This window comes from Cupressus sempervirens, chromosome 2 (genome assembly GCF_028749045.1).
Source record: "Cupressus sempervirens isolate cs-2001-9-10 chromosome 2, ASM2874904v1, whole genome shotgun sequence".
NCBI classification, from domain to species: Eukaryota; Viridiplantae; Streptophyta; class Pinopsida; order Cupressales; family Cupressaceae; genus Cupressus; species Cupressus sempervirens.
Window position 1 is genome coordinate 537,332,327 of NC_143119.1, and position 22,864 is coordinate 537,355,190.

Below are 22,864 nucleotides of genomic sequence, written 5' to 3' on the forward strand. Positions count from 1 at the left end.
CCTGAAAGTTCATTATATTGTTGGGAATAGAAGGAACAAAAACTAATTCGACTGAGAATCTTTTTAACTTCATCTTTTTAACTAGTTGCAAAGCACTAGCTAAGATAGCAAGGGCATCTACTACCACATTCTTTCTTCTTGGAATGGATTTGATGTTTAGAGCATCAAAGTCATCCATTATATCCCATACCCTTTTCCTATAAGTAATTAAGCTTTTTTCATTGCATGAGTATATGGATTTTACTTGTTGTATCACCAGTTGAGAATCCCCTTCGATTATAAGAGCGGTGACTCCTTTTTCCAATGCAAAGAGAAGTCCTTGAATTAAAGCTTCGTATTCTCCACCATTATTAGTACATCTAAATTAAAATTGATATGCAAAATAGAAAGATCTACCTTTTGGGGTGATTAGTTCAATACTTGCACCGGCTCCTAATTTACATCTGGAACTATTGAAGTAGAGTATCAAAATTGCATTTTTTGACTTTGTGCTTATTCGTCCTTAACTTTTCTTTTACTTGAGTCTTGAACAACTTTTTCTTGGGAACCCATTGTAACTTTTCTTGTGTAGGGCTAGATGAATCTCCTTCATATCCTATGGATAGAGGAAGAATGTGTTTTTCTTGCTTCTCTTGAATTTCCCCTATTAGCTCACTAATTTGTTTAACTTTAGGTTCAAGATGAATGACTACTGAAGTCCATCCTTTACCTTTGACATATTCATCTTCTTATTTGAACTTTAATCATCTTAGGAGGAGGAGAAGATAAACCTCCACCATCTGAAGAGGTATCAATTTATGATACATTTAAATCTTCACTTTTTTCTTTAGTCTATTCAATAAGGTTGGATGAATTCATTGAATCTTGATTTTTAGTAATTTCATCTTTTGAGGTCTTTGTACTCTTGTTTTCCATCATTTTTGTCAACATCTTTGCTACTACTTCTTGGCATACTGAACATTCAAACTTTGAATGACTAAGTTTGTGTAACCGATAAAATCTTGGAAGGAGCAAGATACTAGGGTTAGCTTCCTCTCCTAAACAATGCAAAATAGTCACCATGCTCTCTATGAATTGTGTCACGGTCTCACTTTTGGGTACCGACACCTTGGGTTCTTGATTTTGATCTTAAGATGTATTGTTTGGAACCATGTTCAATACCATCACTTTGTACAAACCCAAATTTGATTGTAAGAATGCTATCTCATTCGGGGCATTGTAATCTGTGATCATTGTTTTCAATTTAGGCTCAACATCTATCTTGATATAATTGTTCAATCCTTTCCATGACCACCATAATTGAGTGAAGTCTATAAAGAACCATCCTCTGAGACATTTTGTCCATTCTCTACTCAGGAGTAATCCATATGTGTCTAGGATATCGACCACATGCATGTTAATAATATCCTAGATTCAAGGATCAACTATTAACTATATCCACACATCTTTCAATACTCCAATGACTTTTACCTTTGTTTTATCCAACTGTATTACCACTCGGTTAGAGGGTTGAGGATTAACTCCTAGCCTTTGAGCTATTGATAATGGTATCACATTACATGAAGCTCCTGGATCAATAGGACAATTGTGAAGATTCTTTCCATATATCCTTATGCTTAGCAAAAATGGGGGTACCTCAACTTTGTCCTTAAACATAGTGGGCATTGCTTCTACAACATTTACTTGTTGAAGCACCATCTTTTGAGAGAAATTATTCATATTATGGGAAACCTTTGTATTATCCAATATCTTCATGAGTGCTTCTCTTTGTTGTGGACAATTCTACAACATGTCAAACATGGACATATTCGCTTTCATTTTCTTTAGATCTTCAATAGCATTATACTTTTCAGTAGACCAAGCAAGATTCTTTAGTATTGTTGGTATGTTCACTTGATTTTGATACTATTGTTCTCCTTGGGTTGGCCTTACTGGTGGTGGATTGTTGTTTTCTCTAGGATTAGGTGGAGTTGGTTGCAAACTAGGAGGAATTCCATTAGTCAAGGGATCTATTTTGTTTCTGAGATTATATGCATTTCGATTGTAATTTTGAAAGGCAAACATCTCATCGTGTTGAAGATCAGGTTCCTAACTAAAAGGGAATGAGAATTTGTCGCTTTTTTTTCCACTTGTACATGCTATGTAAAATCATTAGATTCTAATAGCATTGCATTGAATTGAATAGGAGGATTATCATTCACTTGTGGGTTTTGATTCACATCCTGATTACCATTATAGTACGCAACATCATTGCTAGGCATATTTTGGCCATCATCATACTGATTGATATCAACGTACTGAATGTTGTTGTTATCAATAGGAATGCTTCCATTATTTGGTTGAGTATTCCATTTTTGGTTTTGTCTTTTGAATCCATTGTTGTAGTCAGGAGGATTGACGTTGTTTCCTCCACCATTGTTTCCTGCATTATTGTTACTGTTGTTGTAATTCTGAGCAAAAATTTTGTTGTAGGGGCTAGTATTATTTCCTTGGAAGTTGTTAATTTTTCCTTGTGAAAATCTAAGATGTGTCAAATAATTGTTCATTTGTGACATGGTCTCTTTCATTTGACCAACTTCTAAAAGGAGATTGTTATCTGCTTCCATAGGAACTATTGCTTTTTGTTCAAAGAAAGCTATTTGTGGGGGCTTTTACCCTGGATACGTTATTGCTTGAGTTTGTGGAACGGGTGCCTATTGTAATGGAATTGGGTACATAGGTATGAATTGACTAGGCATGGTGGGTGCTCTCATGAGATATGTTGGCATTGTAGGGACTGTTTGTGTAGGAAGCATCATTCCTCCCCCATTAGGATTAGCTTGCTTTATGAACGTGATCGCTTCTATAAAGACTTTGTCCAATGTGTCAATATTTGCTATAGGAAGTCTTCTTAGAAAGATCATAGTAAGAGGGTCCATAGCATTAAAATAAACTTGGATGGCAGCTTTAACTAGTATTGTATATGGTGTTTCCAACTTGTGATAGGCCATATGAAAGCGATGGTTGAAGTGTGAAACTATCTTAGCTGGGTCCCTTTTTAGTGATATGAATTGTTGATGTATCACTACTGGATTGATGAATTCTTTGAATTGTTCCAGGAACAATTTTTTGAAAGTGTCCCAGTCTCCAATACATCCTGGTGGTAGGTTCATGTACCAATTGAAGGAAATTTCCCCCAAAGAGTAGGGAAATAAATGAAGAACTACATCTTCATTAGCAATTTTCTTTCAATTGAAAATTTCCTTAAAAACCTTGACATGATCTTCAATAGTTCTTGTTTCTCTGTAAATGAACCTTGGAAAAAATTTCTTGGCAGTCTTAGGGAGGTCATGGAGGGCACCTCTCAAGTTAATGGGTGAATCAACTGCATTTGCAAAAAAAGGCCATTGGAGGATTTTGTGGACCTAAAGGTGGCTGGGATGGTGATGGAAGTGTTGGAATATGTGGAGGTCCACCTAGTGGTTGAATGGGTGGTGGAGTAGAAGAAGATGATGAAATGCCAAATGGAAGTGGTTGAATTTAGGGTACTCCTCTATCACTATGTGGCTTAAAAAAATGAGTAAGCTTTAGAAATTCTTGTGCACTTGGTGAAGATCTTAATGCTCTTTGGAATGGGGATCTTGGATCAATATCTTCTAGCTTGTATCAATTCTAGAAAAAGTGCACCTCTGTAGAAGTACACCTCCTCACTTCTTCTAAATTTTGTGCACCACAGAGTTCTATGAAACTGTGGACATGCGTACCTATAGTCTTGCAGATCCATAGACCTGTGGACCTGCATACCTGTGGACCTACGGATCTAAATTTCTAAAAATTTCAGAAGTGATTTCTAAACTTTTATGAAGTGCAGATTATTGGAAGGGTACAAATTTTTTGAAACTTTATCCAATCTTTCTTGTTTCCAATAATAAGTTCTTTGTTTTGGGCCCTCCTTCTAGCACCACTTCTTGTTGTGGTGTCCAAAATACTAATGTGAACCCACTAGAGTGTGACCCAAAAATCCCTACACGAAGTTCCTATAGAGTGACTTTAGATTCATCCTTTTTGAGACACCTAAATAAAGTACCGTCAAGACCTTTCCTATACAACATATCAACCACCTAGGTGTAATGAGAGGCTTGACAAATGAAATTTTGTTTTTGGTTATGTGAGAGGTCAGACAAAATGGTGTTATCATGAAGGTAAGTAACAATGGGACTATACCAAAGGGAATTGGAGGTGTTTAGGTGGAAAATGATAAGGGAATTAGGTTGGGTGAATGCAGGTTGAGCCACCTCTTCCACTAGGAACTCATACTACTCGTGTTGTTCTAGGCGTTGAACTAAAGAGGCCAAGGGGACCATAACATTTGCTGCTCTATTCCTTTCTTTGGGAATTTTTTCAAAAATAATGTGAACAAAACATGCCTTGAGTGTATCAACTAAATGTTTATAAGGCAATACGTTTTCATCTTTTTTTTTGATAAGTATTACTCACTTGATTGATGACTAACTGGGAGTCTCTATAAACTTCTAGGGCCATCAGTTTCCATTCCAAAGCTAGCTTGAGTCCCAAGACCCAAGCTTCATATTTGGCCATGTTGTTGGTATAAGGGAAGAGTAGTTTGTAAGATTTAGGGATGGTAACACCAAGTGGCATGATGAAAAAAATACTGACGCTCAACCCATGGTGTGTGTAGGAACCATCAAAATAAAATTTTTGTGCTACTGGCTCTGTTTGAAGGATGTGCATATTAGGGAAGCCAACTAAGATAGGATTGAAACTTTCTATAAGAAAATTTTCCAATTGATCGGCAATGGCTTGTCCTTTTATTGCCTTCCTATCAGCATACTCAATGTCAAACTCACTTAGGATCATCACCCATTTAGCTAGTCTACCCGTTAATGCTATGTTGATGAGAAGGTATTTGAGAGGATCAATTTTGGAGATGAGCTTGAATTTTTGCATTAGGTGATAAAGACATAGTTTTTGGGAAGCAAAAACTATGGCTAGACAAGCCTTTTTAATGAAAGAATAATTAAGTTCATAGTTGACCAAGGTGCAACTAATGTAGTCAATGGCTCATTCTTTTCCTTAGTCATTTTCTTGCACCAAGAGGGCTCTAGTTGAGTTATCCATTATAGAAATATACAATAGTAATGGTTTGTGTGATACTAGAGGTACCAACACAAGCAAATTAATCAAATAGGTTTCAAGTGTTTCAAAAGCCTTCTAACATTGATCATCCCTTTCAAAATTTATGTCTTTATGTAGCAAGTGTGTGAAAGGTATACACTTTTCCAGCAACTAAGAAATGAATCGATGAACTGATTGAAGCCTACCTTGAAAATATTTTAATTGATTTAGGTTATTTGGAGGTTGCATGCTAATTATGGCCTATACCTTCTCAGGGCCAACTTCTATCCCTTTGGCTGAGACAATGTATCCTAGGAGCTTGCTTGATTCGACACCAAAAGTGCATATCTTGGGATTGAGCTTGACCTTGAATGCTTCTAGGTGGGTGAATATTTTGGCTAGTATGGGAAGATGTTCTTCTCAACTATGGGATTTGGCAAGAATGTTATCCACATAATCTTCCATGAAGATATTCATCATATCATGAAAGATAGTGGTCATGACCCATTGATAGGTAGCCCCAATGTTCTTTAACCCAAAGGGCATTACATTCTAAAAAAATGTACCACATACACAAGTAAAAGCTATTTTCTCCTAATCTTCTAGTGCTATTGTAATTTGATTGTACCTGAAAAAACCATCCATGAGTGAAAACATGGAATGACTTGTTGTGAGATCAACAATGGTGTAGGACATGCTTTTTTTAAATCTCAGAAGTCGATATAGATGCATATGCTACCATTCTTCTTTAACATGGGGACAATGTTGCAAATCCTTGATGCATACACTAGGGGCCAAATGAAATTGATACTGATTAATTTTTCCAATTCTTCCTTCACTAATAGGGCTATATGGGGATGAATATTTTTGAGTTTTTGTTTTATTGGCTTGACCTTTGGAGAAATGTTAAGATGGTGGAGGATTAAGGTCAGGTCTAAGCCGGGCATCTATGCCTAAGACCATGTGAAGTTTTTCTATCTTACTTTGAAGAATTCAATGAATGCCTTCCTTTCTTCTAGGCTCAAGGATTGTGCCAAATAAATGACCTTTGATTCTTGTTCTATGCTGATGTTGACTGGTTTTGTAAGCTCAATCAAAATAGAAGATCACTCCTTGAAATGTTGAGTTAAAGTATCAATTAACCCATCTACGGGTGGCATAGTTGGGTTTTCACCTTGGGATGCATCACTTCTATTTGTTTCCATTTTTTTATCAAGATTACCCACAACTTGGTAGTGGTCAATAAGGTTGTGGGATGCTTGTCTCGCTCTAGTGTGACTGAGGTGATTGATACCCAGCTTGACTATATGCTCTTCTTCCATTCTTCATTGACGAGATGGTTCAACCTTGTTAAGGTACATGAAAACTTCATGATCAATGTCAAAACAAGGCAGGTGATGAGGCTTAGTTATATCCTAGTTAATGAGTTCAGGATGGACTAGGGAAAGTTATTTGTAGTATGGGAAGGGTTCAACAAGGTTTAAAGACATAACTTCATTAGATGGCTCATACGCTGTATCTGTTAGATCTATGATGTGGACTTCTTCTAGAGTGTCAGGGAAAGTAGATCTTGCGAGAGGCTCAAAGTAATCATCTTCAAATTCTATTGGAAAGAAGTTAGGGAATAAGGTTTGAAATTGAAACCCTTCAACATGTTCATCATCTTTTAAAAGCCACCTTGATGTACTCTATTTCTTGTTGAAGTGGTTCTTGAACTATGAGTTGTTCTTTGTCTAGCCAAATTGTCAAGGGCGAGAATATGGACAACATCACATTCTTTAACATGGAGAGATTCCTCAGATAGTGACTCAAATTCCCATTTAGCAAAATCATCATCATCTTCATTATTGGAGGTATATATGGGTGGATGTTTTGTGAAATGTGAAATTGAGAGGGCCAAATTCTTATTTATGATATCAGTCATTGCCAGGGTATAATTATCTTTTTGTTTGGATACCCACACCAGGGTAGAAGAGGAAGGATCATTGTGCTTTGGGCAAGCTTTGGATGAGGTTTTCACCTTGTCTTGTCCATCATACCCTACCCCTATTTTAGATTTATAGGACCTAAACTATGCCATCAAAGGTTTGATGATTCCTTTCCCTTTCCCTAAGGGACTATCTCCCATGTATCCTATCTTTTTCATTAAGTTAAAGCCTTGCCCATGTAGGTGGGAGGAGATGTCAATGTTCTGTTGACTTATGTCTTCCATTGGGTTTGGAGATGTGCCACTTGCTTTGATAAAATGAACATGATATGGTTTGGTGGAAGTTGGTTTTCCATGAGACCTTGGAGAAAGCAAGGGATCAAATAGGGAGACTGAGTACTAACCTACCCCTTTATGATGCAACTTACACTTTCTATCAAATTCCTGCACTAGTTTATCTATTTCTTTGTAATGTAGTTGTTTAGGATCTTTTGATGATGATGGTAGTGAAGGAGTGGAAGGAACTAAATAAACCACTTTCTCTTTACCCTTAGTTGATGTTGATAAGTGGTTGCTAATTTGGTTAGTGGAGTGTGAAGTGCTTGTAACTACAAACTGATTGCTGACATCTCTCGATGTATCAACTTCTTCTCTGTTATGAGGGATAAGTGAGTTACAATACTAGGCAAAGTGTTGATCTTCAGGTATGGTTATCACTTGACCCATGTATGGAAATTCAAGGCACTAGCGGTAGGTGGAGGGAACAAATTACATGTCATGAATCCACGATCTTCCTAGTAGGATGTTATAAGTTAATTGTAGGTCTAAGACCTGGCAGAAAATCTCCTTCACAACTGGCCCTACTCTGATTCATAATATGACCATGCCTTTGGAGGATCTTTCTTCATTGTCATAAGCCTTGATGGTAATATTTTTTCTTGGGTCAACAACATTCTCTGCATACCTGAGGGCTTTCACTAAACTAAGTGTACAAATATTGAGACCAACCCCACCATCAACCAATGCTCTCTTAACTTGGTTCCAATGGATGAATACTTCTATGTGCAAAGGATAATTTTGTGGCTGTATGATAGACATATCATCTTGAGCTAAAAAAGACACATAGTGAGGAGCAATTAAATTTCTGACCATGTTCTGGAATCTACTCACATCTAGGTCATTTGGCACTAAGGCTTTGGTGAGTATCTCTTTGTGCTCTAGGGAGATTTACAACAATTTGAAAATGGATATGTGGTCCGGAGTCTTGAGTAATTGGTTAACTAGGTTGTACTTGGGGATGGAGGAACTCAAAGTTGCTCAATCAATATTTTTCAGAGGCCCTAATAGCATAATTTTTGAGGCTTGACCTTGGGTGGTAGTGTTTAAGGACTATTTTTTATTTTTATTTTTAACTATGATGACATTTACAGTGCCATCAAATCCAGAGATCATGCCAATGGTATTATCGTAATGGTATACATAATTAACCTTGGTTTGCAGAGGTGTATTTTGATTGGCTTAGGAAGACTCCCCCTTTTCATGACTCATGAAGGGATTCTTGAAGGCCATATGGTCTTCATTATTACTGAGATTGTTTACTTCAATGGTTCCATCATTTATTAATTTTTGGATGACCCCCTTAATGGTGAAACAATTATTTGTTAGGTGCCTTCGATTGCAATGATAAGAACAAATGTGTTTCTTGTTCCACCATTTTGGCTTGACTTGAGGCTCATATGGTTTAGCCTCGAGTAACACAATGAGGTCATCAGCCAAGAATGTTTGTAAAGCACTCTCATAGGACACCCCTATAGGTGTATACTCCTTAGGTGTATTAGAAAACTGATATCTTCATGGTGGAGGAGCTTGATTATAATAAACTTGTTGATTAGAGGTAGAGGGAGTCTTTGTGTTACATTGATAAAAATGGGCAGGCATTATTTTGTTGAGGTGTGACAATGGGACCTAATTGATTTAAAGTGGGTTAAGTTTGAGTTTTGACATGATTGGCTTCAACCACCCCATCATTCATGATGTTTTTATTCTTGTTTCTCCACCATGATTTCTATTTTTTAGTGAACCGATCAATGGAATTGTGTGTCTATGCATAATTGTTGGAGAAACCTTTACCGCTTTTGGATAATTTGATTATGTCATTGTTTACCAAGGTTTCTTCTACCTTAGCTATGTTTTCTACAGTGGTTTAAAAATATTTAGGCCCTTTAAGTTGGAGCCAATAATTCATCAGCTTTGAGAGACTATTGATGAAGATATCTGTCTTCTCTTTATCTAGTATGTCTCAATGATATTTGGCAAACATGTGCCTCCACCCTTGTAGGAAGGCCTTGAATGATTTTCCTAGGAGTTGTTTTGTGTTACATAGATCAATCAATGTGACCTCTCTTTTAATGTTATAAGAATATTGGGTGATAAAAATGGAGCCCAATTGATCAAAGGTTTTAATATTGGAGGGTGATTTAGAGAAGCACTCTATGGCTTGCCCCCTGAGGCTCCTAGGAAATAGATGCATTAGGTATGTTGTGTCATGGAAAACCTCCATACTTAACATATAGAATTTCCTAAAGTGATCTTTTGGATCTGACATGCCAAAATATTTATCATATTTCGGTATTTGCACATTTGGAGGAAAAGGTGTGAAGGTAATGTTTTTATTGAATGGTAGGGGACACACCTTTTTGAGGCTAAACTCTGTGGGTTGTATTTTTCCTCTTTTCATCTTTTCCATTTCTAGTTGTAAGTCTTGCAATTTTTGTGTAACTACATCTAAAGGTGATTCTTCTTCATCTCATTTTAGATTGGTCACATCAAATTCCAATCACAATTTTGCACCTTGTTGTGCTAATGTGAGTATTTAGCATTCTTTGTATCTTTCCAGTATCTTGTCCATGATATCGAAAAGTTTAGGATTTTGCTGAAAATCTTCGATTTTAGATTCAATACTTCTATCATCCTAGGCATGAAATGAACCCATTGTGGCTAGGAATTCTAAATTTTGGTCAATAAGGGTGACTTTGGAGTAACTTCATTCTATGCACAATCCATTACTTTAGTAGATTTGAGGAGGTTTAGAGGTTCTGTGCATTTGACGTTTCTACTTGCTATCCTAGAACTCACTCATATGGGTGACCATTTCAATTTTGTTGGTACACCTATTTTGCATGGTGGATGAAAGGTGAGTTAGATTATTTTAGTTTTTAGGCATTCTTCTGAAGGTGAAAGTTTTCATTGACCATGATTTGTTTGTAGCCACAAGCTAGATAGGATAAGGTTCACTTTTGCGAAGTTAGGTAAAGGAATGAATGTGTGTCTCCAAACATTCCTGGCTTGATGTGCAAAGTGAGGTAATGGTAACTATTGGGTTGATTATGATGTAGCTTTGCTTATTTCAAAAGATGTTTTTGGTTAGACATGAAAATTCTCAGATTCTGTAAAATGCCAGAAAGGAAAAGGGTATCCAAATTTATTGTTTGTTCGCAAGTATCATGTTTGCAGATAGCCTCTATTTCATGTTTTTTCTCAGATGCATCACAAGATTGCTCAGATGCACTATTTCAATAATTAGATGTTCTATTTTATTGTTCATATGCACTATTTAAGTTTTTAGATGTGTTATTTTAACTAGCAGATGCACTGTTTCCTGATTCAAATGCATTGTTTTAATTCACAGATGCACTTTTCTATAGGTGTATGTGTCATAACAGAGATTAGAAGTGTTATAGGAATGTTTAGAAGTGCTATTTTATGCAGTATATGTGCTATTTTAAGGATTATTCAGAAATTTCTTTCTCTTAAACTTGGTTGCTAGATATCAGTTTGAGGTTTTTCATTCTGGAAGGTTTGTTATCTACACTGGTGTTCATTATTGAATTTTAAAGCACTTCTATGCACAATAGTAGTGATATTAGAATAACATGAAAAATCACACACACCTAGAAAATGAAAATAAAAGGCTTCCTATCAAGGTTATCTAAGGCTAGTTGATGGAAAGCCAAGGAGGTAACAACAATAACTACACAAAGTTGAATAATTAACCAAGATTCACTAGGTTCTCCAAAGCACTCAAATAGCCTTCGAATGCACAAATATGGAATAGACCTTAAAGTATTTATTTCAACCCCACAAAGTGTTTTAACAAACTCAATATGACATGTTTAAATAGGTTCTACAATCCCAAAACCAAGTTCATGCATAAACCCAAGTTACGCCTCTTGACTAGGCCACTCTCTTCATTGGATCAACAAACACTATTTTTTGAACTTATCTCACAAGCTTTTCAAAACACCAAACAAAAAAATATGATTTTTAGATACCATTTTTAGAGTTGTATAACATATCCGAAAATGAAGTATCACTTCTTTGGAAAGATTGTACGAAAAATGGTAGTTTGTCTCAAAATTAGGCTTAATTAGGCCACTTTTACAAAGCATGTACCCTTTAAACTTATCCCCTGACTCTCAAAATTTCTACCGTATGGTATTTTGATTCCAAACTAAGGATTTGATAGTCCTTTTTCCAATTTGACCTTTTTAGGCACACTTTCCAACAACCCTCTCATTAAATGATGCAAAACAAGGGTTTTCTAGATCTCCCACTTCCAATCACTTCTAGGATCTGTTCAAAGTTGAAGCACCATATTTAGGACATGCCCTCACTAATCCAAATATAAAAACATACCCTTATTAAGGTAGATCTTCTACTACTGTACTTGTAGCAGCATTTTCCTCTCTTTTTTCCAGTGTTAGTCACGGTGATCACCCCTTAAATGTTTCTTCCTACACTCAAATCAGTTAGCAGTATTTGAAAAATGTTATAATAGATCCATTCCCTAGGAAAAAACAAGAAACTACAAAAATAATGGATTAGATCATCATAAAACCCCTCAAAATAGTTAATTTCTTGGGATTGTTACAACACTGTTAGTGTAAATAACAAGACAATGAGACTTTTAATGCTTCAAGATCACTTTAAACAACCATGAAATGATTGTATGAAAGTATTAATTCATTCCTATAAGAGTTTAATGCTGAAGTCAATGAAGATACAATGGACTTATTCAAAGAAATAGTGCAAATGACAAGAAAAACTAAACTTTATTCACTCAAATCTAGAATTTCTGTATAGTAAGATCACATGCTTTAACAAGCTTTATAAACTCCTATTATAACCTCCTATATTCATTTGTGAGCCTTTACAACTAATAAAACATTAAAATAATCCTAAAAAGCCCATAATCCTAACTAGCCGTTTGGCTTATTTGAAAATTTTAACAAAAGGCTCTAACTAACTCCTAATGAATACTAATATCTTCCAACAGACCTTATTACTTGATTAAAACTATTGACAAGTCTTTGTATACCTTTAATCCCATTTACATTGCATTTTAGACCTATGGTCTCTATTAGGACCTTTAGGACATTTACTCATTACATTTCATTTTTCATTACAAAAGGTCATAATAGGCTTCAAGACATTCCAATTTATTGGTTTTGTTGTCAAGATCTCCTTCTTAGTCTTTGGTGTCTTCATTGATCCACTTGACCTCCTAGCTACTCCTACACCACTGGTGACTAGTGGGTCTAAGTGTTCCAACTATGTTTGGATTTACCTCTTCTATGATAGAGAGCTTCCCCCCAGGTGCAATCCCTTGTAGGAATATTAGAGGAAGGATATGTGCTAAATGCAGGTGGCTTGCATTCAATTAAGAATACAAGATTGGGGGGCAATCCTTCTCACTAGCCCTACTAACGCAACTTGGGAGGTAGCCCTTCTATGGCTAGATTATCCTACCTAGTGAAAGGCAAGAAATGGAAGTCACAAATAGGTCTGGGAATTTGATCACTCGAGAAGAGTGAGAGCATATCCCTACTATTTTGGCTCCCCAAACATGACAAACACAAAGGATTAATTACTAGGCCTTATACTACTAAAGGCAAGGGGGCTCCTAATTAGACTATGTGTGAGTTCTTTCCTCGTTAAACTATGATTGATCTTTACAAAAGGTTGGTCATTCTGATCAACTTGAAGGAGTTGAGAGCATAGGCCTTTATTAGATTAGCGAGATTGAACATTCTTATTAAGCTATGTTTAAAAACTTGGAGATGCCACACTTTTAATTAACAAGAGCCAAGGTCCACCTACCTAATTCAGAGCTAGCAAAGGCTAGTAACATTTATGAGGGTCTTCATTCTTGTTGCATGATATCTACAATCTGAAGGCTTGTCCGTGAACACTAAAGGAACCTGTAAGCAAAAGATAGTTGGATCTGAAAGTTAGATACATAAAACTAAAATTTTACTAGATGTGCTATAGAAATGCTCATATGCATTATAGAAAAGCTTATATGCACTATTCTATCATGCAAATGTTCTATGAAAAAAAAAAATGTGCTATAACATGTTTCATATGCACTATAGAAATGATTAAATGCATTACATAACACTTCAAAAGAACTATAAAAAGTTGCAGATACGTTATAGAACTATGCAAATGCATTATAGAACTATGTAGATGCATTATAGAACTGCGCAAATGCATTATAGAATAATGTATATGCACTAAAAAAATATTAAATGCATTAAAATAGAGTTCATAAGTGTTATAATATCCCTTGGAAGCATTGAAACAAAGTTTGTAAGAATTAAAATATTTAGGTCCGACCCTTCTATGCTCAGGGAAGACTTTGGAATGCTATTCTTGCTGATATGAGGTCTTCCAAATGCTGTAGAATCCATATTTGATCATATCTGCACAAGCGAATAGAAAGATACATAGATCTATAATATAAATAAAAGATTAGATTGAACAACTTGAAATTAGAGAGGTTTTTAGTTCAACCCCATAGTGGGTGCCATTTTGTACATGGTAAGAATGTGTATTCATGAAACTTTAGCATAGAATGCAAATGGACTAATGACAAACTATACCAGACCCATGATATCATCATCAGAATGTAATCTCTACAAGCGTCTCATGTTTCCCTAACTACAACTGCTAAAATAGCTCTCAGAAAAGCATCTTAGTGACAGTTCTAGAATGGGATTGTGCTAAGAAACGTAGATCTACAATGAAAATATGCTAGATCTATGACTAAAGTATGGGTTATATGTAAAATACAACTCCTAGAAATGCTCTTGAAATGGTCATGCCATGAACTAAAATGCAAAAAATGATGTTAAATAACACCAAATGATGCTAAAATACTATGAACTTGCTACAATGAAAATGCAAAAATGATGAGTGCTATTGTGCCTATAGTGTAGATGCATAAAAACTCGGGTCCCTTTCCTATTAGATTTCCCTCCTATTTATATAATTTCACAAGGGGTTGCGGTAAGAACCAAAATTTTCACTTTTGACTGGGGGTGAACGTGAAACTCAAAATATCTTATAAGAGGCCAGGAGGAAGAGTCCAACAGACTTGGCATTGAGGATAATATGAGAATTTTTCAAATTCTTTTAAATGGTAAAAAGGAGATTTTCAATCTTGTGAGGATAAAATGATTTTGTTGATTTAATAAATGATTTATTTTCAACACTTTGTCTTTTTCCTTCCTCCCTTTTTGAATTTCATTTTATGAATTTGAATTGTTCTCTTCCTCTTTTAAAGTTGATTTAGGTTTTGTCGATTTGATAGGTGATTAATGACCTAATGTGATTTTGGTTTGAAAGTCTGTTGTGTTTCTTTTGATTTTTTCTTTAATTTGCATTGATTGATCATAATCACATGATTTAAGTCTTTGCCAATTTTTGGGTGTCTACAGAATTGTAGGATTATTTGAAGTGAAGGTATTCCTTGTTGTAGTCTTGTGATGTTATATAGTTTTGTGCATTGAAGGAGATATATCAAATGAGTCAAATATCGAATGAATATCTTTCTACTCATTCAATATTTGCAGGTAAAAAATGTGGTGCATTTTCATGTCTGTGTAGGATTGAATGACTATTTCAAGCAAAGGGACTCCTTATTGTAATTTGTCGATGTTGTTGCATTTTCCTACATTGAAGGGGCTACATCAAATGAGTCAACCCTCAAAATTTTTTTTCATTGCAACCATTGCATTACACTTTTCTCATATATCATTATAGCTATAGCAAGAAAGCTTCATCAATTGATATACACTATAGTGATGATGTCATGGTCATAAGAAAACTTAGGTGTTATATTACTATGAAATGTAGTAATCTCTTCTATTACTATGTGGAGAAAGCATAAAGTTGACATAGTGATGAGTGATAAGGAAGATATATTGCTATAACACCTTACAATTATTGGCAAGCATAAATGAAATATAGTCATTTTGGTGATGAGCTTTAAAGATATTATATCGCTATATGTCTTAGTGATAAGTGTTTTTGATGATAAAAAAAGGGGAGGATTGTGTTGTTGTGATCAATGATAGAAAATACATGATTGCATGTCATGTTTGGAGTAAATATGACATAGTGATAAGCAATTAAGACACATGTATCACTATCTATTATGACAAAGAATATGTTGCTATATATTATAGCGATAGGTCAAAAGGATCATGCATCACATTTAATGTAAACATGAAATAATGATAAGTGATGAAGAGATGTATATAACTATGTTTTATGATGACAAAGTAGTATGGCTAGAAGAAGTATCACTATATATTATAGCAATGAGGCAATTTTGATCGCAGATCTCTTTTATAGGAAAATGGATAGGATGATAAGCATTAGGGTTATCATTTTTTCTATAGCGCTAAGAGTAAAAAAAAATAGATTTCTATTAGGAATAATGAGATAAATTGATCGATGGTGTGTACATGTTTTTTGCCAGGAGTTACAATCATCATTTATTTAAATATTTAATGGAGCAAGTGGATAATGACTAGAAATGACTGCTCACATGCTTACAATGATCAAAAATCCTAATTGTGACAATCAATTTAGTGAAATGAAATAAATACATGAACTCATAGGTTTCCATTTTTACTAAGAAATTTATCATCATTCATTCCACAAGAAAAGAATTTGTAAAGAATTGTGAGATTTTTTAGAGCTTCCTAAAGTAACAATTTGTAGAAAAATGGAAGGCTCCAGTTCATCAATAAAGAGAAAGGCCAAGAAGGTAAAGAAGGGGAAAACATAAAAGAAGCAGAAGACAAAAGATGAAATTCCTCAAAGGAAGTTGAATGAATAATTGATTGAACAAATGGAGTTTTTTGGGCATAAATCTAGAAGGAGTAAATTTTCCTCTCAAAGTATAACAAAGTTGGTGATATATGGACAAGAACCTAGGGATATGAACTTTTCTTGTATCAATATGTCAGAAGGGATCATAAGGGGCCCATATGTCTTCCATGGGTGATGGATTTTGGGAAATTGACTGTGCCAAATTTGTTTGTGAATGTCGAACTATTAAAGCTTATCATTGACAAATATAATACTAATGACATATGCATATATGATAGTATAGGGAAAATGTTCATGGAGATTTCAATTGATTCTTTAAATGATGTATTCAAGCTGATGGATGGGCTCACCAAAAGGCTATCATTTAGGGAATTAAAGAATGAATGCAAGATGTCGGATATATCATATATGCAATGGAAGCTAATGTTATACAAGGTAAAGAAAGAGCCACTTATTGAAGTAGATGGGCCACCATTCAACATACAATAATTCAAAACATACTTTGACATGACATATCAATCTTGTGGACAAGTTGGAGAAATGGAGGTTCTTGACCTAATGGATATTAGACCTATGGTACTAGCTTTTGATATCAAAATGTTGGAGCCTACACCCTAAGATTATGTTGAGTATGTTGTTGACAACATTCATAATAGTTTTGTTAATTTCAAAGATGCTAATACTCCTATTTTTAGGCAATATTATTTTCTTATGCATATGATTTTGTATTATGGTCAAATGAGAGATACATGTCATAATAACTTTTATTTATATATAAAGGAAACTAATGGAGAAGATAAGCTAGTTTAGATGTGGACTTTTGTGTGGGACTATACATACAGTGCCTCATGTTACCTCACCTTTGAGGATTATCTTGTTCGACCTTTATATTCATTGTTTGGATATGAAGCTTTCCCTTCCATTAGTCTTGACACAAAGAGGTTTCTAGGACCTAAAGATAATGGGATGGGAGAAAATATTAAACACAATTGTGGTGATTGGTATGCCTATGATTATTTCACTTGTTTTAGAGTATACGGATTTTAAGGGATGCCATACCAGTTACCAACCTCAGTACTAGATAGGATTGGTTATTTGAAAATTATGAGATAGATGTTAGAGTCAAGAAAATAGTATTTTCGAGGGAAGCAGAGGAAATAAACTTTTCTCCCTGCTATTCTACCTTTTGGAGATTTTACTATTTGTGCCACCAAGTCTTATGACAAAATTGGGGAAAAATTGTAAAATGAGTATCATATGTACACCATGGATCCTTGGACCCATTATGGTCTTGAAGGCTATATCTATGCCTATAGAAATTCATAGAAATTGGGTGACTATATTCATAAAATTGTTGAAAGTAAGGAATAATATGATAAAATGGAATGGTTGAAAATTTAGCATAAGTTGCAAGAACAAAACAAGGAGTTGGAAGAAAGAAGGCAACATGATTTGGGAAAATTTAGAGATGACATACAAAATGTGCCAAACTCCCTTGTACCACTAACTAGAACTTTGGATAGACTTGAGGTACAAGTATTGGAACATGATGTCCAGGTAGTTGATAGGGTTAACATGGAATATGATGAAGGAATTCTTGAGTCAAATAAATTTATTGGTGATGATGAATTTATAAAGTCAAAGGAATTCATGACTTGTATTTACAATTATAGAGGCAAAATCTTCAAGAAGAGTATTCCACATATCACTCTTGAAAATGAAAAGGAGCTGATGGCAAGACTTAAAGAAGATATCAAGAAAGAGTTGGATAACACGACTCTGACAAGAGGGAGACAACTTCTTGATGAAGCAGGAATCATGGTTTTTCCATGGTTTTTCCTAGATGGGATCTTAGTGCATCCTATATATTTGACAACTTAATGAAATCTAAGAAAAAGGATATGAAGTTTGATGTTCAAGGAGTGAAAGATGTCATTATTGGTTCTAGGTTTGTTGAGGATGAGAGATCTATGCTACTATAGGCCCTTTACCCTCCATAGAAGAGGTTACAGATAATTGATATTGATCAAGCATTTGGACACTTGATGACTTTGAAAGTCGCGGTAACAAACCCTAATAAAACAACACAAATGCAAGTGGTTTTGGTGCAATTCAATGAGGCCCAGATGAAAAAAGTGTCAATTGAAAGAGATAACTAGAGAGCAATGTATGAAAGCCTATTAAAAAAATGAAAGCCACAAATGCAACCTATGATTCAATCATTGGATGATAGATGAAAAGGGAATTGAAGAGATTGCAAGAGGAAAATAAAAACAACACACATACAAGTGGGTTTGGCCCAATTTAATGAGGCTCAAATGAAGGAAGTGTTAATTGAAAGAGATAATTGGAGAGAAATGTATGAAAGTTTTTTGAAAATAGAAAACCCACAAATGTAGCCTATGATTAGGGTGATAGACCCTAATAAAAAACACACATGCAAGTGGGTTTGGCCAATTTTAATGAGGCTTAGATGAAGCAAGAGTCAATTGAAAGATATAGCTGGAAAACAATGTATGAAAGCCTATTAAAAACATGAAAGATACAAATGCAACCTATGATTCAATCACAAGATGATGCCATGAAAAGGGAATTGAAGAGACTACAAGAGGAAAATAAAAAATTAAAGGATACAAATAAGATTAGGAGAAAAGTATTTGGCTCCATATTGAGAAACCACTTCAAAATATTATTGAAAAAGCTTGGACATGTGTGGGAATTATATCATGGTTACAAAACTTTGGCTTTAATACACAATTAAATATACAAAAAAATGATCAAGGAAAGGGATGAATTGGTTGAAGACACTGATATCTAGGAAGCCAATAGATTAATTCATGGCCATAAGGTATTTACTAAGCAATTCAACAACACTTTAAAGATGTTAGAAGATCTAGTAACATAGTACAAAGAAATAACATGGAAAAATTAGGATGGATAGATTATAAACAAGGATATATGGATCGAGACTTGTCATGCAGTGTTGGAGGAGGCCCTAGGAGCATTACAAAATGATGAGTTGGAATTGACAAAGATGAGCGAGTAGTTAGAGAAGATGATTGAGATGGATTTTAGATCTCAAGAATTCATTGTAGATGTAGACTTTCTCAATGATGACAAATAATACGAGCTTATTAAAAAATGAAATGATTTTATTGAAGAGTCAGCATCAAAATCACTCAAATGAATTCAATTTCCTTTCTAAATTTTTTTTAATTGATCAACATGTAATACTTAGTTATTACTTGGCCTGTTAAGATAAATTTTATAAACAAAAAGATATGCCTCTCCATTTTGTAACTGATTCGTTGTCCATAAGTATAGGGACCTATTGGAGATAGTGACTGAATAGAGCTCAAATAAATCATGAAGAGCTAATATACAAAGGAATCTAAACAAGTTAATTTTATCAAATTGAAATATGGCTTGTGTCATGATTGTCCCATGTCTGAAGCTTGTTGCAATCCTTATGTTATAGAAAAGGATTTCGAAGACTAGGATGTGGAGAGTTTAAATTTTGATAGAAGGAATGGTGTTATCATGGTTTTAGTCATTTTAGTGCTCTCTATTTTACGACATCCGATATCTAAGTTGTATTTTGCAAGAAAATATATCCCTCTTGCATTTCTTTTGTTGTTCAAATTTGAAATGTAAAGTTATATGATTACCATAGAAAGAACTTGGCTACTAATAGAAAGTCTCTAATTATTGTAATGACCTATGCTCAATAATGAATGCAAAAGATGGAATCGTACAAATAATTAACACAAAATTATCATAGTGGAATTATAATAATGGGTGCACATTTTTTTTATTGGTACCTTTCCTTCTTGATAAGTTCAGCTGATATTGTTTCCTCCCCATGATTACACACTACACATGGAAGTAAAATGCAATATCATAGCCATGAATTTATAGTTTGCATGCCACAAAAATTTACTATATTTAGCATGAAATTGTAATATAATAAACGAAACACTACAAATTCACAATCATACTATAATTTAAGTGTAACCACAACTATCAGTTTCTTCACAAATTGCAACCCCAAAATTGCTTGGTGCCAACTACTTTCCACTTTCTCTATAGTTGAGAGAAAAACCCAAAAATGTATAATGTTTCCATGCATCACCCATTATGAGTGAAGTTTTGGTAGGCATTTTCATAAATATTTTTAATGTTGTTTGATTTTGTGCAACAAAATTTTCACCACTTTAACCTTCCCTATTTATGAACACATGTACGAGGACGGGCTGCCATGATTGACATGCATTTGTAAAATAAATCTCATTAATGGTTAAAAAAGGTGTCAAATGATGGATTCCAATGCATATTCAATGGTTTGAGAAAGGTGGGGTGTCAAAGAAATATATAGAGAATTCAAGGTAGGGTTTGGATGAAACTACTAGGACCCAAAACTATTATGCATATAAATGTATCAGATTACATAATGTTTTCATATAATTGAGTCATATCTCTAAAGTTCCTTTAAGTTGTAATGTTGTGATATTTATTTGGTTGCAAAATTGCTCCTTTATGGTTTCTTATAGTTTTGGGGACTACAAAGACGCAAAGTAGTCAAGCAAAGGGTTGAGACATCACTGATGTTAAGGATAACTTCAAAGTTAGGGCTATGAAGAGGTGATAAACTATAGATCACAAGGTCATGATTTGTATTAACCTTAAGAAATTTCAAGTTGCAATGATGTAGAGGATAACTAGAACAGTCAAGGTCTAGGTTATCACGATATCACATGCAATTAAATTTAACATTGGATTATAGTTGCGAAGTGGCGATGACTCATAATTGCTATTTCACAAGGTTAAATGATTAGGTAAAGCTTTAAGTGTTGGAAATATAAGAAAAGTAACTAAGAGGATAGGGGTAAATCAATTACCATAAAAATATAACCTAGATCCCTTAGATGCCAATAAAAATCAAAACTTAGTGTAAACTAAACTCTGCTATAACTTGGCAAATACACAGGAACTTGGTTTACACTAACAAATGTTGTAACTCGGTAAACACTGATATAACTTGAAAAATGCTTATAATGAAAATCTTAAGATATTATCTATGATTGATCTTACTTTAACCTAGTTTCATACAAAAAAAGAAATAACATGAATAGAATTGACACTAGGATTTAATGTGGAAACCCAATTTTGAAAAAATGCCTAATTGCAACTAGTTACCAATTTTCACTCTTCTGAAGTGAGCCCTATTAGGAGCCAAAACTATTAAAGGTTACAAAACACATTGTTAGGTGTGACCCTATTAAAGGATTTAATCACCCTGTTAGGAGTAAACTTGTTAGAGGTCTTTAGAAAATTCAATAGAACCGCCACATTGTTAGAGGATTTACAAATAGCTATTAAGCCAACTCTGTTAAGAGATTTAGATCACTACTAAAATGGTTAGAGAGAAATAATGAAATGACCTAATTTTTGATGCAATTGAATTGCTGAGTATAGATCTCAATTCTGGCTTGAATACTTGATCATTCTTGATCAAATGTATCTTTTCATCTCAACAAGGATATTCTACTTATCCTTCTAATTCACTTCCTCTTAGCATCATTAAGGAGTTTGATTTGAGTCATTCTTCAGCTATACTCTATTCAAGGTATGCACTACAATACTAATTTCTTCCTTCTAGTATTTGATTTTAATTTATCATTTGTGTTCTTGTACAATCCATGATGGATCTATTTCTTCTTTCAGCTATACCATTCTGCTGAGGTGTACCAGGGGATGATACCTATCTCTTAATTCCTTTTTCAATTTAGAATTCATTAAACTCATTGGAAATGAATTCACCATCTCTATTTGATTTTAAACATTTCAAATTCTTTCCAATTTCTTTCTCTACTCTTGTTAGATACCACTTAAATTTTTGAAAAGCTTCAAAAAATTTCTTTTAGATATACATTACAATCATCATTCTAGAATAATCATCAATAAAAAGAATGAAAAATTATCTCCACTATAACTCTCTATTCCAATATGTCCACATAAGTTTTTATGTACAAATTCTAAGACTTCTTTAGAATGATAGTTCTTGCTTTCGAAACTAGTTTTTCCCATCTTACCAATTTGGCAATTTTTTCATAGACACATATCTAGTTTCCTCAAGCTAGGAAGACCTCTTACTCTTCTATTTTTTCTTATCTTGACCAGATTATCAAATTTTATATGACATAATATTTTGCACCATAACCAACTTTCTTCTACTTGAGCAATAAAACATGAACTTTCATTGAGATCTAGGTAGAATAGATTACCTTTTGTTTGTTTTCCAGACCCAACTAGATTACCTTTTCCATCCAAGAGTTTGGCCTTCCCATTCATGAATTCTACATTGAATCCAATGTTATTCAAATGTGGCACACTAATTAGATTACACTTTATTACTTCAACCTAATAAGCATTGCCACATCTAAGTTCATTGGTTAATGAGATACACCCTTTTCCCTTTATGCAACAAGGTTCATTGTTTCCAAATATCATATTACCACCATGATAATGTTCCATATGTTAAAACTTTTTTTTTCTCTAGCCATATGATGTGAGCAACCACTATCAATAATCCAAATATCATTTTTTCTAACAAGAGAGATAAGTGTCATTTTATCTCCT